Source organism: Anolis sagrei, chromosome 9, assembly GCF_037176765.1.
Source record: "Anolis sagrei isolate rAnoSag1 chromosome 9, rAnoSag1.mat, whole genome shotgun sequence".
In the NCBI taxonomy this organism is placed as follows: domain Eukaryota; kingdom Metazoa; phylum Chordata; class Lepidosauria; order Squamata; family Dactyloidae; genus Anolis; species Anolis sagrei.
Window position 1 is genome coordinate 1,044,772 of NC_090029.1, and position 15,924 is coordinate 1,060,695.

The 15,924-nt window shown below is 46.7% G+C and overlaps 1 protein-coding gene across 3 annotated transcripts in view; it reads right to left on the reverse strand.

Annotated features, from left to right (window-relative positions):
- The window catches only part of CGNL1 (cingulin like 1), a 113,050-nt gene extending 103,115 nt beyond the window's left edge, over positions 1-9,935 (reverse strand). For all 3 annotated transcript variants that reach the window (XM_067471189.1, XM_067471187.1, XM_067471188.1), the window contains exon 1: positions 9,830-9,935. The gene's annotated coding sequence lies outside the window, so the exon portion shown is untranslated. The remainder of the gene's footprint in view (positions 1-9,829) is intronic.
- Positions 9,936-15,924: the final 5,989 nt, after the last annotated feature.

Below are 15,924 nucleotides of genomic sequence, written 5' to 3' on the forward strand. Positions count from 1 at the left end.
AACTCCCATGAGCAACAGAAAATACTGGAAGGGTCTGGTGGGCATCGTCCTTGAGTTTTGGAGTTGTAGTTCACCTACATCCAGATAGCACTGTGGACTCAAACAATGATGGATGTGGACCAAACTTGGCACAAATACTCAATATGCCCAAATGTGAACTCTGGTGGAGTTTGGGGAAATAGACATTGATATTTGGGAGTTGTAGTTGCTGGGATTTATAGTTCACCTACAATCAAAGAGCATTCTGAACTTGACCAATAATGGAATTGGACCAAACTTGACACACAGAGCTCCCATGAGCAACAGAAAATACTGGAAGGGTCTGATGGGCATCGTCCTTGAGTTTTGGAGTTGTAGTTCACCTACATCCAGATAGCACTGTGGACTCAAACAATGATGGATGTGGACCAAACACTGCACAAATACTCAATATGCCCAAATGTGAACACTGGTGGAGTTTGGGGAAAATAGACATTGACATTTGGGAGTTGTAGTTGCTGGGGTTTATAGTTCACCTACAATCAGAGAGCATTCTAGAATTGGGCCAAACTTCCCACACAAAATCCTCATGACTAACAGAAAATACTGCCGAAGGCTTTCATGGCCGGAATCACTGGGTTGTTTTAGGTTTTTCGGGCTATATGGCACAGACCTCGCTACCTCTGAGGATGCTTGCCATAGATGCAGGCGAAACGTCAGGAGAGAATGCCTCTAGACCATGGCCATATAGCCCGAAAAAACCTACAACAACCCAGAAAATACTGCGTTATATGATGATCTTTAGCAACCCCTCTGACATCCCCTCACGACCCCCACAGGGGTCCCGACCCCCAGGTTGAGAAACACTGGTCTAAGGACATTTTGTGCCATGTGTGGTCAGGGAGACTCTTCCATCCACTCACTGAAGGCACATTGGAATAACCATGTTTTCAAATTTCTCTAATGTCTCCGGGGAGTGAGTTCCAGAGCTGAGGGGCCACCACAGAGAAGGCCCTCTCTCTTGTCCCTGCAAGTCGCACCTGCGATGCAGGCGGGAGCAAAAGAAGGTCCTCTCCGGAGGATCGAAGGGATTGCGTGGGTTCGGAGGTGGACATACGGTCGCGCAGGTAGGAGGGTCCCAAACCGTTCAGGGCTTTGTAGGTCAAGACCTGCTCCTTGAATTGAGCCCGGTAGATAAACGGCAGCCAGTGGAGCTCCTTAAACAGGAGGGTTGACAAGAGAGGAAGCCAGAGAGAGAGAGGGGTGAGGGGAGGTTTGGCACATACAACGGCGCCTGCTTCCTTCCCCCAGCACATGTACATTCCACCCACACTCACACCTGTCCTGGCTCAACAGGACTTCGGACCATTGGGGCCCACTGCCCACCCAGAGCAAGGCTGGACTTGGAGGGACAGGCTGGAAGGTCCACAGTCCACAGGCCTCCAATGAGGAGGAGGAGGAGGAGGAGGAGGAGGAGGAGGAGGAGGAGGAGGAGGAGGAAGAGAATCCTAGAATCCTACAATGCTAGAGTGGGAAGAGACCTCGTGGGCCATCATCCAGTCCAACCCCATTCTGCCAAGAAGCAGGAATATTGCATTAAAATCACCCCTGACAGATGGCCATCCAGCCCCTGTTTAAAAGCTTCCAAGGAAGGAGCCTTCACCACACTCCGGGGCAGAGAGTTCCACTGCTGAACGGCGCTCACAGTCAGGAAGTTCTTCATAATAGAATCCAAGAGTTGGAAGAGACCTCCTGGGCCATCCAGTCCAACCCCATTCTGCCAAGAAGTAGGAATGTTGCATTCAAATCACCCCTGACAGATGGCCATCCAGCCTCTGTTTGAAAGCTTCCAAAGAAGGAGCTTCCACCACACTCCGAGGCAGAGAGTTCCACTGCTGAACGGCTCTCACAGTCAGGAAGTTCTTCCTCATGTTCAGATGGAATCACCTCTCTTGTAGTTTGAAGCCTTTGTTCCATTGTGCTCCCTCCTCCCTGTGGCTTCCTCTCACATATTTATACATGGCCCTCATCATGTCTCCTCTCAGCCTTCTCTTCTTCAGGCTAAACATGCCCAGCTCCTTAAGCTGCTCCTCATAGGGCTTGTTCTCCAGACCCTGGATCATTTGAGTCGGCGTCCTCTGGACACATTCCAGCTTGTCAATATCTCTCTTGAATTATAGTGCCCAGAATTGGACACAATATTCCAGGTTGAACTGTTGCACAGTTCTTCTTACAGTCAGGAAGTTCTTCCTAAGGTTCAAGTGGAATCCCCTTCCCTGTCTCTTCCAGCCATGGCTCCCTTGAGTCCTAGTCTCCAGGGCAGCAAAAAGCAAGCCTGCTCCCTTTTCCTGCCCCACTGTGGAGCACATCAACCGGAAGGAAGCATGAGAACCAGGGAAAGGAGGGAGAGAAAGTGGGTCTACCTGGAGAAGGAAACATCTGGCTGCAAGGTCACTTCCTCAACTGAGAGACAATGAAGAATCAGCTGGAACACAAGCAAGAGGAGAGCCAAGGACAACAGAGCACAACAATGGCCAAGGGGGCGGGGGTCCTCCCAAACACGACCCCCCCCCCCCATCTTCCATTGAGCAGGCCCACGCTTCCCTCCCATTTCCATGGAGAAGAAATCTTTGCTGGATTGGCGGGACCTGTCCTGATCTCTCGGCATGTGAGAACACACCTGAGACAGAGAGAGAGGCGGGTGTCCCTCCAGCGCAGTCCCTGCACCGCTTCCCTTCTCGTACTTGGAGGAGAGATTGATCTCCACAGGAAGGAGAGGAGATGCCGGGGGCTCGGTTTCAGAGGAAGGAACTGGACAAACCACTTGTGAGTCTTCTTTCCCCAAGGAAATATCGGGATCGCCCAAAGTCCAGGGTCAGCTTGAAGGCACACACATATGCACCCAAGTGCATGCATTCCTGGAGGGCGCAATGGCTGTTCCACCTAGCAAATGCTTCCCAAGTTGCAGGTGGTGGAGGCTCCTTCTTTGGAAGCTTTGAAACAGAGGCTGGATGGCCATCTGTCAGGGGTGCTTTGAATGCAATATTCCCGCTTCTTGGCAGAATGGGGTTGGACTGGATGATGGCCCAGGAGATCTCTTCCCACTCTAGGATTCTATTATTATTATTATTATTATTATTATTATTATTATTATTAAGCAGAGGCTGGATGGCCATCTGTCCGGGGTGATTTGAATGCAATATTCCTGCTTCTTGGCAGAATAGGGTTGGACTGGATGATGGCCCACAAGGTCTCTTCCCACTCTAGGATTCTAGGATTCTAGGGTGGGAGAAAGGACTCTCAGGTGTGAATGTTTCAATTCGCCACTTTGATTAGCATTGAATGGCCCAGCAGTTCCCAGGTGTGCCTTCTTACTTATTTTTTAGTATTCCTGTTTTTACTGATTCAGAGTGAAGGGGGGCAGCCAGGAAGGCACCCCTCCACCCTGCCTCCTCCAACATCACTCGGGAGCCCCTCCATATACACAATATGTATATGAGCCGTTCAGCAGTGGAACTCTCTGCCCCAGAGTCTGGTGGGGGCTCCTTCTTTGAAGGCTTTGAAACAGAGGCTGGATGGCCTTCTGTCAGGGGTGCTTTGAATGCAATATTCCTGCTTCTTGGCAGAATGGGGTTGGACTGGATGGCCCAGGAGGTCTCTTCCAACTCTAGGATTCTAGGATTTTAAGAACTTCCTGACTGTGAGAGTCGTTCAGCAGTGGAACTCTCTGCCCCGGAGTGTGGTGGAGGCTCCTTCTTGGAAACTTTTAAACAGAGGCTGGATGGCTATCTGTCAGGGGTGCTTTGAATGCAATATTCCTGCTTCTTGGCAGAATGGGGTTGGACTGGATGGCCCAGGAGGTCTCTTCCAACTCTAGGATTCTATGACTTTCAGCAACTACTGCCAGTCAAGATCTGAACATCAACAAAATGTTTATTTCCAAAGTTTTTGGCCGACTTGGCGCAGCTTGATAAAGTTACAACACAAACAGTCAATTTGGGAAACCATAGAGATGTTCTTTCTTTCCCTTTTCCTTCAATTACTGAGGCAACTTTTCTCCAAAAGGTAGAAAAAATCCTGGGACCTTTCACCCTAACCCTGAGCTGCTATGGTTAGAAAGAAGAGGTCCTCCCCTATCTAAGCACAAGGTTAGCTTTGGAGATAATAATAATAAATAATGAAACTTTATTTGTACCCCGCTACCATCTCCCCAAGGGACTCGGTGCGGCTTACATGAGGCCGAGCCCATTCCCTTTTCCTTCATTTGCTGAGGTAACTTTTCTCCAAAAGGTAGAAAAAATCCTGGGATCTTTCACCCTAACCTTGAGCTGCTCTGGTTAGAAAGAACTTCCTGTCTATAACTTCCTGTCTGTGAGAGCCGTTCAGCAGTGGAACTCTCTGCCCCAGAGGGAGTGTGGTGGAGGCTCCTTCTTTAGAAGCTTTGAAACAGAGGCTGGATGGCCATCTGTCAGGGGTGCTTTGAATCCAATATTCCTGCTTCTTGGCAGAATGGGGTTGGGCTGGATGATGGCCCAGGAGGTCTCTTCCCACTCTACGATTCTAGGATTCTGGGGCATGAGAATGATAAGCACTAATGATCATCTCCTGCTTCCCAGGATCCATCCCCCTTTGGCACGGATCGCTCCAAACAAGAAAAGCGGAAGAGCCAAACCGGAGCCTTTCATTACGAAAAAAACCACACAACTTGACACCTTGGCAGATTTCAAAGGGAGGCGGAGGAAGAAAAAGACCATTCTAGGCAAACCATGAATTAGTGCCAGAGAAGAGGGCGGGGAGAGGGGAGCCAGACCCCAAAGCAATGCTTCTCAACCTTCCAAATACCACGACCCCTTAATACAGTTCCTCATGTTGTGGTGACCCCCAACCATCACATTATTTTCGTTGCTACTTCACAACTGTCATTTTGCTCCTGTTATGAATCGTCATGTAAATATCTACTATGCAGGATGTATTTTCATTCACTGGACCAAATTTGGCACAAATACCCCATACGCCCAAATTGGAATACTGGTGGGGTTGTGGGAGGGATCGATTTTGTCATTTGGGAGTTGTAGTCACTGGGATTTATAGTTCACCTATAGCCAAAGAGCATTGTGAACTCCATCAAAGATGGAATTGATCCAAACTTGGCACACCAAACTCCCAGAAAATGCTGGAAGGGTTTGGTGGACGTTGACCTTGAGTTTTTGAGTTGTAGTTCACCTATATCCAAGTAGAGCACTGTGGATTCAAACAATGATGGATTTATAGTTCACCCACAATCAAAGAACATTCTGAACCCCACCAATGATGGAATTGAACCAAACGTGGCACACAGGTCTCCCATGACCAACAGAAAATACTGGAAGGGTTTGGTGGTCAGTGTCCTTTGGTTTTGGAGTTGTAGTTCACCTACATCCAGAGAGCACTGTGGACGCAAACAATGATGGATACAAATGAAACTCTACAAGAATATTCAATATGCTCAAATGTGAACACTGGTCAAGTTTGGGAAAAATAGACCTTGACATTTGGGAGTTGTACTTGCTGGGATTTATGGATCAGCTATCATCAAAGAGCATTGTGAACTCCACCAAAGATGGAATTGATCCAAACTTGGCACACAGAACTCCCACGACCAACAGAAAATGTTGGAAGGGTTTGGTGGGCATTGACCTTGAGTTTTGGAGTTGTAGTTCACCTATATCCAAGTAGAGCACTGTGGACTCAAACAATGATGGATCTGGACCAAACTTGGCACAAATACTCAATATGCCCAAATGTGAACACTGGTGGAGTTTGGGGAAAATAGAATCTTGACATTTGGGAGCTGTAGTTGCTAGAAGGGTTTGGTGGGCATTGACCTTGGTTTTTGGAGTTGTAGTTCACCTACATCCAGAGAGCATAGTCGACTCAAATACAGATGGAGTTTGGGGGAAAAAGACCTTGACATTTGGGAGTTGTAGTTGCTGGGATTTATAGTTCACCTATAATCAAAGAGCATTCTGAACTCCATCAATGATGGAATTGAACCAAACTTGGCTCACAGAACTCCCATGACCAACAGAAAATACTGGAAGGGTTTGGTGGGCAGTGTCCTTTGGTTTGGGAGTTGTAGTTCACCTACATCCAGAGAGCACTGTGGACTCAAACAATGATGAATCTGGACCAAACTTGGCACTAATATTCAATATGCCCAAATGTGAATACTGGTAGGATTTGGGGGAAACAGACCTTGACATTAGGGAGTTGTACTTGCTGGGATTTATAGTTCACCTATAAGCAAAGAGCATTCTGAACCCCACCAACGATAGAATTGGGTCAAACTTCCTACACAGAATCCACTGAAAACCCTCGGAAAATGCTATTCCTGATGGTCTTTGTCCTCTGACACCCACTCATGACCCCTCCAGGGGTTCTGACCTCCAGGTTGAGAAATACTGCCCCAAAGGAAGCTTCACTCTGGATTTAGAGGAGCCTCCTATCACAACAAACACAGCACGGATGACAACGACCGCTTTTGGGCCCGGACCATCCAGATTTCTCAGTTTAAGCGATCCTGCCTCTTGAAACTAAGAAGAAGTTGGCCTCCTTCACCTCCACCATTCCACAGGTGGGAGCACCTTCCGCATGCCTAGAAAGGGATGGTGGAGCCAGGCAAGGGAGACTCTTTGGCCACCTGAAGCAGCCGCCTCGCTCCACCTGGCAGGAGGGCTGGCCCAGGACTCTTGCAAATAAAAATAAAAATAAAAATAAAAATAAAAATAAATATAAATAAAATACAATTAAATTAAAAATAAATATAAATAAATATAAATATAAATATAAATATAAATATAAATATAATAAATAAATAAATAAATTAAAATAAAATAAAATAAATAAAAATAAATAAAAGGTAATGTCTGTTTGTGGGATTAACAGAACTCAGAAACCACTAGACGAATTGACACCAAATTCGGACACAAGACACCTAACAACCCACTGTATGTCCTTCACTCAAAAAATTGCTTTTGTCGTTTAGGAGTTGTAGTTGCTGGGATTTATAGTTCACCTACAATCAAAGAGAATTCTGAACTCCACCAATGATGGAATTGAGCCAATCTTGGTGCACAGTTCTCTCATGACCAACAGAAAATACTGGAAGGGTTTGGTGGGCAGTGTTCTTTGGTTTTGGAGTTGTAGTTCACTTACATCCAGAGAGCACTGTGGACTCAAACAATGATGGATCTGGACCAAACTCTACACGAATACTCAATATGTCCAAATGTGAACACTGGTGGAGTCTGGGGAAAATAGAATCTTGACATTTGGGAGTTGTAGTTGCTGGGATTTATAGTTCACCTACAATCACAGAGCATTCTGAACCCCACCAACAATGCAATTCGGCTAAACTTGGCACACAGAACTCCCATGACCAACAGAAAATACTGGAAGGGTTTGGTGGGCAATGACCTTGAATTTTGGATTTATAGTTCACCTACATCCAGAGAGCACTGTGGACTGAAACAATGATGGATCTGGACCAAACTTAGCACAAATACTCAATATGCCCAAATGTGAATACTGGTATGGTTTGGGGAAAACAGACCTTGACATTAGGGAGTTGTACTTGCTGGGATTTATAGTTCACGTGCAATCACAGAGCATTCTGAACCCCACCAACAATAGAATTGGGCCAAACCTCCCACACAGGACCCCCATGTGGGCCACAGCAACGCATGATAGGGGACAGCTAATAATAATAATAATAATAATAATAATAATAGAGTCTGGGACTTCCAAATTTAGACTGGCAGAGTTTAGGAGCACAAGACTCCTGACCACATGATCGTGTTAAAAAACAAATTATGGATTATTGTTGCAATCTCAGGCAACAGCAGGATTGAAGAGAAACAACTGGAAAAGCTGACACGATATGAGGATTTAAAGATCAAACCGCAAAGACTCCGGCACAAGCCAGTCAAGGGGGTCCCAGTGGTGATTGGCACACTGGGTGCAGTGCCTCAAGACCTTGGCCTGCACTTAAAAGCAATCTGCACTGACAAAATTACCACCAGCCAGCTGCAAAAGGCCACCTTACTGGGATCTGCACGCATTATGTGCCAACACATCACAGAGTCCTAGACTCTTGGGAAGTGTCCGACGTGTGATCCAATACAACAACCAGCAGAATGTCTGCTGTGGAGTCATCTTGTGGTGTTAATAATAATAATAATAATAATAATAATAATAATAATAATAATAATAACGAATTAAAAGGATTTAAAGATCGAACTGCAAAGACTCCGGCACAAACCAGTCAAGGTGGTCCCAGTGGTGATTGGCACACTGGTGCAGTGCCTAAAGACCTTGGCCTGCACTTAAACACAATCAGCACTGACGATGACCATCTGCCAGCTGCAAAAGGCCACCTTCCTGGTATCTGCACGCATTATTTGCCGAGACATCACACAGTCCTAGACACTTGGGAAGTGCCTGACGTGTGATCCAATTCAACAACCAGCAGGGTGTCTACTGTGGACTCATCTTGTTATGTTTCCAATAATAATAATAATAATAATAATAATAATAATAATAATACTCTTGGGAAGTGTCCGACGTGTGATCCAATTCAACAGCAAGCAGAGTGTCTGCTGTGGACTCATCTTGTTGTGTTTCCAATAATAATAATAATAATAACAATAATAATAAACATCACACAGACCTAGACACTTGGGAAGTATCCGACGTGTGATCCAATTCAACAACCAGCAGGGTGTCTGCTGTGGACTCATCTTGTTGTGTTTCCAATAATAATAATAATAATAACAATAATAATAATACATCGCACAGTCCTAGAGACTTGGGAAGTGTCCGACGTGTGATCCAATACAACAACCAACAGAGTGATATTGTTTGCTGTGGACTCATCTTGTTGTGTTTCCAATAATAATAATAATAACAATAATAATAATAATACTCTTGGGAAGTGTCCGACGTGTGATCCAATTCAACAGCAAGCAGAGTGTCTGCTGTGGACTCATCTTGTTGTGTTTCCAATAATAATAATAATAATAATAATAATAATAATAATAACAATAATAATAATACATCGCACAGTCCTAGACACTTGGGAAGTGTCCAATGTGTGATCCAATTCAACAACCAACAGAGTGATATTGTTTGCTGTGGACTCATCTTGTTGTGTTTCCAATAATAATAATAATAACAATAATAATAATACATCACACAGTCCTAGACACTTGGGAAGTGTCCGACGTGTGATCCAATTCAACAACCAACAGAGTGTTTGCTGTGGACTCATCTTGTTGTGTTTCCAATAATAATAACAACAGCAATAATAATAATAATAATAATAATAATACATTATTTGTATGTGGCCCTCTCTATCTATCTCACTGAGAGACTCAGAGTGGTTTCCCACAGGTATCAATGTGGCGAGAAGCTGGACAAAGACAACAACCAACCCCCCCCCCCCCTCCAAAAAAATCCCCAAAACAAACCCACCCCTACATGAATACATAATAACCCATTACAATGCAACACTTATTACATTGTAATGCAACATTGTATGTGATATATACAATGATCATATTGGATTTGCTGGGGAGTTTCCCAAGCTGCCTGGCCATGTCCCAGAAGCATTCTCTCCTGACGTTTCGCCTACATCTATGGCAGGCATCCTCGGAGAGGATGCCTGCCATAGATGTAGGCGAAACGTCAGGAGAGAATGCTTCTGGGACATGGCCAGGCAGCTTGGGAAACTCCCCAACAACCCGACTTGAGGGAAGTTTGGGCGGAGGGGGGGACTGCCAAGCCCTGGAGCATGTGCAGAGCGCAAACTTACCTGCCTCCTTCCTTCCTTCTTTCCTTGCTTCTTCCTTCCTTCCTTCCTTCCTTGCAGCTGAGCAAGGACGAGGCTCGGGCGGCGTCTGGAGTGGGTCGTCCCCCAGCCCGGCCCCAGAGGAGGAGGAGGAGGAGAGGGGGAGGAGCCTGGGACGGGGTGGGGGCGGGGACGGCTCTTCTGGGCAGCCTGCATGTTGGACCAACCCTGCCCTCCCTTCCCCTTGGCCTCAGAAGGTTCACGCTTTCTTTGGAGGGCTCTCTTCCCCCCAAAGTGCTTTGGACTTCAACACCCAACATTCCTGGCAGGCCTGCAAATCCCTCCCCAAGTTGTGTCGCTTGGAAGTGGGCACCATCCTCCCAACAATGCCTTGCATCAAGAAATACCTTGAGATACTTACCTCAGCAAGCAAGAGTCCAAAAGTGGCAGGCGCAAAGCACCAAATGTAGAGAAAGGACCGAGGCAGTGTCATCTCCGGCCCCTCCTCTGTTCAGATATCAGCCAGCACACCAAACTGTCACATCAAGAAATAGCTTCCTAAGCTCTACAGAGACACTCGTAGGAACACCTCAGCAAGCAAGAGTCCAAAAGTGGCAGGCACAAAGCAACAAATGTAGAGAAAGGACCGAGGAAGTGACATCTCTGACCCGTCCTCTGTTCAGATATCAGACAGCACACCAACCCCTCACATCAAGAAACAGCTGCCTAAGCTCTAGAGACACTGACAGGTACACCTCAAGCAAGCAAAAGTCCAAAAGTGGCAGGCACAAAGCCAGAACCTTAATCAGTGGCTGATACCAAATGTAGAGTGAAGGACCCTCAGTGGTGCAGTGGGTTAAACCCCTGTGCCAGCAGGACTGCAGACCCATAGGTCGCAGGTTGGGATCCTTGCAGCCGAGGATGTTTTAACCCACTGCACCTTTTGCTGTCAATAATTCAATGACTGCATGCTGCTTAAGTCGCATTGACCAACTGTCTGCGCAGGGTTCTATTCTTTGCACTTTGACAGCACAACCGTTCAATGCTAAGACTTCTTGCAAAATTGAACTGTAGAGGAGAGTCTACTGAACAAGCCAGTCCCTGCCGCATACTAGTACTGCCATCTGTTGGGTAGTTATGAAGGTGGAGGCATTACTTTTCACTCAAACCTTGTATCATCGAGGACATCACCTCCTTAAATCAAGATACAACTTCCTAAGCTCTACAGAGACACTCGTAGGAACACCTCAGCAAGCAAGAGTCCAAAAGTGGCAGGCAGAAAACACCAAATGTAGAGAAAGGACCAAGGCAGTGACATCTCCGGCCCCTCCTCTGTTCAGATATCAGCCAGCACACCTACCCCTCACATCAAGAAACGGCTTCCTAAGCTCTACAGAGACACTCGTAGGAACACCTCAGCAAGCAAGAGTCCAAAAGTGGCAGGCACAAAGCACCAAATGTAGAGAAAGGACCGAGGCAGTGACATCTCCGGCCCCTCCTCTGTTCAGATATTAACCAGCACACCTACCCCTTAAATCAAGAAACAGCTTCCTAAGCTCTACAGAGACACTCGTAGGAACACCTCAGCAAGCAAGAGTCCAAAAGTGGCAGGCAGAAAACACCAAATGTAGAGAAAGGACCAAGGCAGTGACATCTCCGGCCCCTCCTCTGTTCAGATATCAGCCAGCACACCAACCCCTCACATCAAGAAACGGCTTCCTAAGCTCTACAGAGACACTCGTAGGAACACCTCAGCAAGCAAGAGTCCAAAAGTGGCAGGCACAAAGCACTAAATGTAGAGGAAGGACCGAGGCAGTGACATCTCCAGCCCCTCCTCAGTTCAGATATCAGCCAGCACATCAACCCCTCACATCAAGAAACAGCTGCCTAAGCTCTAGAGACACTGACAGGTACACCTCAAGCAAGCAAAAGTCCAAAAGTGGCAGGCACAAAGCCAGAACCTCAATCAGTGGCTGATACCAAATGTAGAGTGAAGGACCCTCAGTGGTGCAGTGGGTTAAACCCCTGTGCCAGCAGGACTGAAGACCAACAGGTCGCAGGTTCGGATCCTTGCAACCGAGGAGGTTTTAACCCACTGCACATTTTGCTGTCAATAATTCAATGACTGCATGCTGCTTAAGTCACATTGACCAACTGTCTGCGCGGCGTTCCATTCTTTGCACTTTAACAACACAAACGTTCAATGCTAAGACTTCTTGCAAAATGGAACTGTAGAGGAGAGTCTACTGAACAAGCCAGTCCCTGCCGCATACTAATACAGCCATCTGTTGGGGAGTTATGAAGGTGGAGGCATTACTTTTCACTCAAACCTTGTATCAGCGAGCATATCACCTCCTTAAATAAAGAAACAGCTTCCTAAGCTCTACAGAGACACTCGTAGGAACACCTCAGCAAGCAAGAGTCCAAAAGTGGCAGGCAGAAAACACCAAATGTAGAGAAAGGACCAAGGCAGTGACATCTCTGGCCCCTCCTCTGTTCAGATATCAGCCAGCACACCAACCCCTCACATCAAGAAACGGCTTCCTAAGCTCTACAGAGACACTCGTAGGAACACCTCAGCAAGCAAGAGTCCAAAAGTGGCAGGCGCAAAGCACCAAATGTAGAGAAAGGACCGAGGCAGTGACATCTCCGCCCCCTCTTCGGTTCAGCTATCAGCCAGCACACCAACCCCTCACATCAAGAAACAGCTTCCTAAGCCCTACAGAGACACTCGTAGGAACACCTCAGCAAGCAAGAGTTCAAAAGTGGCAGGCACAAAGCCATGGCTGAGACCAAATGTAGAGAAAGGACTGAGGGTTGTGTTTATTGATGTTTTGTTTGATGTACTTTGGGCTTGGCCTCATGTAAGCAACACCGAGTCCCTTGGGGAGATGGTAGCGGGGTACAAATAAAGATTATTATTATTATTATTATTATTATTATTATTATTATTATAGTAAAATAATAAATATAATAAAAACAATAATAAGGTAATGTAGAGAAAGGACCAAGGCAGTGACATCTCTGGTCCCTCCTCTGTTCAGATATCAGCCAGCACACCAACCCCTTAAATCAAGAAATTGCTTCCTAAGCTCTACAGAGACACTCGTAGGAACACCTCAGCAAGCAAGAGTCCAAAAGTGGCAGGCTCAAAACCGGAACCTCCATCAGTGGAGATGGCAATGGGGTACAAATAAAGTTATTTATTATTATTATTGTTATTATTATTATTATTATTATTATTAGAGTCAAATAATAAATATAATAAAAACAATAATAAGGTAGAATGATCAGTGTAATAACAACAACCACAACAATACATTTTTTATGTATTTCTAACAGGGTAAACTAATAAATAACCTTGACTTGAATATAAGCCAAGCAGGACTGAAAAACTAGGCGTATACTTGAGTATATACAGCAATGGTGGGCAAACTTGGGCCCTCCAGGTGTTTTGGACTACAACTCCCACAATTCCTAACAGCCTATCGGCTGTTAGGAATTGTGGGAGTTGTAGTCCAAAACACATGGAGGGCCCAAGTTTGCCCATACCTGATATACAGTAATTCACTGGTTCACATTCTAGCTTCTGGAACAGCAGAACCCAAGCTTGCTCTGTCTTCCCTGCGCCATCCCCTCGGGGCCTAGAAGGTGGTGGCTCTGTCGTGTTGCCTTCGCTCTGGAGGAGACATTCCACCTCCTCAAGTGATCTCTTCCATTCAGCATTCCAAAGGAGATGGGTGTGTGTGCATATCTGTGTGTGCAAATGCCTTGCACTCCCACGTGGGGTGCTTCCTTTGAGACCCAGAAAGACCTGACGGTCCAGCCGGGCCACCGAGTGACAGGGAGCCACGCCTGGCCCTCTCCCAGCCCATGCCAAGCTTCACGGGTGGATCCAGGAGGAGGAGGAGGACGAGGAGGAAAAGAAGGGATGGCATTCCCAGCATTTCCAGGAGGGGACTCTCCGTCCCTGGACCTCTCAGGACATCCTCGTTGTCTGAGGGTGGTGGTCCTTCAAGTGTAGTGTCCTGGTGGTGGGTCTGTATGTGGCTGTGGAGCCCTCTTCTTGACCTACATCTTCTCCCACAGTGAGGACATTGGTTTCCAGGTGGAAGGTGGTCCCGGTCAGGGTTGGCTTTACACCCCTTCCTCTTGGCACGCTTCTCTCTTTCACCCTCCATTCAAATTCTACAGCACTGCTGGTCACAGCTGACCTCCAGCTGGAGCGCTAACAGGCCAGGTCTTCCCACTTCTCAGTGTCTATGCCAGAGGTTGACTTTGAGCCCATCTTTGAATCTCTTTTCCTGCCCACCAATATTCCGTTTTCCGTTCTTGAGTTCGGAGTACTGCTTTGGGAGACGGTGGTCGGGCATCCGGACAACGTGGTCGGTCCAGTGGAATTGATGGCGGAAGGCCATCGCTTCAACAGAAAGGAGGAAATCATGAAAATGAACCCTAAATCTGGCTACCAGTATTAAAAAAAAATACAACAGCACAACAACAGAGAGGAAACAAACAAGGGCATCCAATCACCTCTCAACAAAAGTTTGCTCCAGGTACAGTCAGGCCATTGTATGCTAATGAAGGTGGTCAGTTGAAACATTCACACCTAGCTCCAGCAGACAAGAGTCCTTTGTCCCACGCTAGTCAATCCACAGATATATAAACCCTTTTCCTACTTCCAACAGACCTCGCAACCTCTGAGGATGCTTGCCATAGATGCAGGCAAAACGTCAGGAGAGAATGCTAGAGGCACTGCCAGGCCATCAAATGCTAATCCAGGTTGTCAGTTGAAACATTCTCACCTAGCTCCAGCAGAGAAGAGCTCTTTGCCCCACCCCAGTCATTCCACAGATATATAAACCCATTGTCCTAATTCCAACAGACCTCACTACCTCTGAGGAACTTGCCATAGATGCAGGCGAAACGTCAGGAGAAAATGCCTCTAGACTATGGCCATAGAGCCCGAAAAAACCTACAACAACCCAGTGATTAGTAATAATACTAATATACTATAGAGCAACTGCTTCGGGAGACGGTGGTCGGGCATCTGGACAACGTGGCCGGTCCAGCGGAGTTGATGGCGGAGGACCATCGACCACCAGCAAAGACACAATATAACAAGATATACTATTATTATTATTATTATTATTAACTTTATTTGTACTCCGCTAGCATTTCCCGAAGGACTCGATACGGCGTACAAAGGCCAAAGCCCTCAATAAAACAATAATATAGCAATACACACAACTCATAAGCAAACCAGATATAGAAATAATAACATAGTCATGTAATAATATTAATACACTATAGAGCAACTGCTTTGGGAGACGGTGGTCAGGCATCTGGACAACGTGGCCGATCCAGCGGAGTTGATGGCGGAGGACCATCGCTTCAATGCTGGTGGTCTTTGCATCTTCTTCCAGCACGCTGACGTTTGTCCGCATGTCTTCCCAAGAGATGTGCAGGATTTTCCGGAGGCAGCGCTGATGGAATCGTTCCAGGAGTTGCATGTGACGTCTGTAGACAGTCCACGTTTCGCAGGCGTACAGCTGGGTTGGGAGGGGAATAGCTTTATAAACCAGCACCTTGGTCTGCCTACGGATGTCCTAGTCCTCAAACACTCTCTGCTTCATTCGGAAGAATGCTGCACTCGCAGAGCTCAGGTGGTGTTGTATTTCAGTGTCAATGTTTACGTCTGTAGACAGTCCACGTCTCGCAAGCGTATAGCAGGGTTGGGAGAACAATAGCTTTATAAACCAGCACCTTGGTCTGCCTACGGATGTCCCGGTCCTCTGCTTCATTTGGAAAAATGCTGCACTCGCAGAGCTTAGGGGGTGTTGTATTTCAGTGTCAATGTTGACTTTGGTAATATGATAGCCATGTATAAATATGTGAAAGGAAGCCACAAGGAGGAGGGAGGGAGCTTCCTTTCTGCTTCCATGGAGACTAGGACGCAATGGAGGAATGGCTTCAAACTACAAGAGAGGAGATTCCACCTGAACATGAGGAAGAACTTCCTGACTGGGAGAGCCGTTCAGCAGTGGAACTCTCTGCCCCAGAGGGAGTGTGGTGGAGGCGCCTTCTTGGGAAGCTTTTAAACAGAGGCTGGGTGGCCA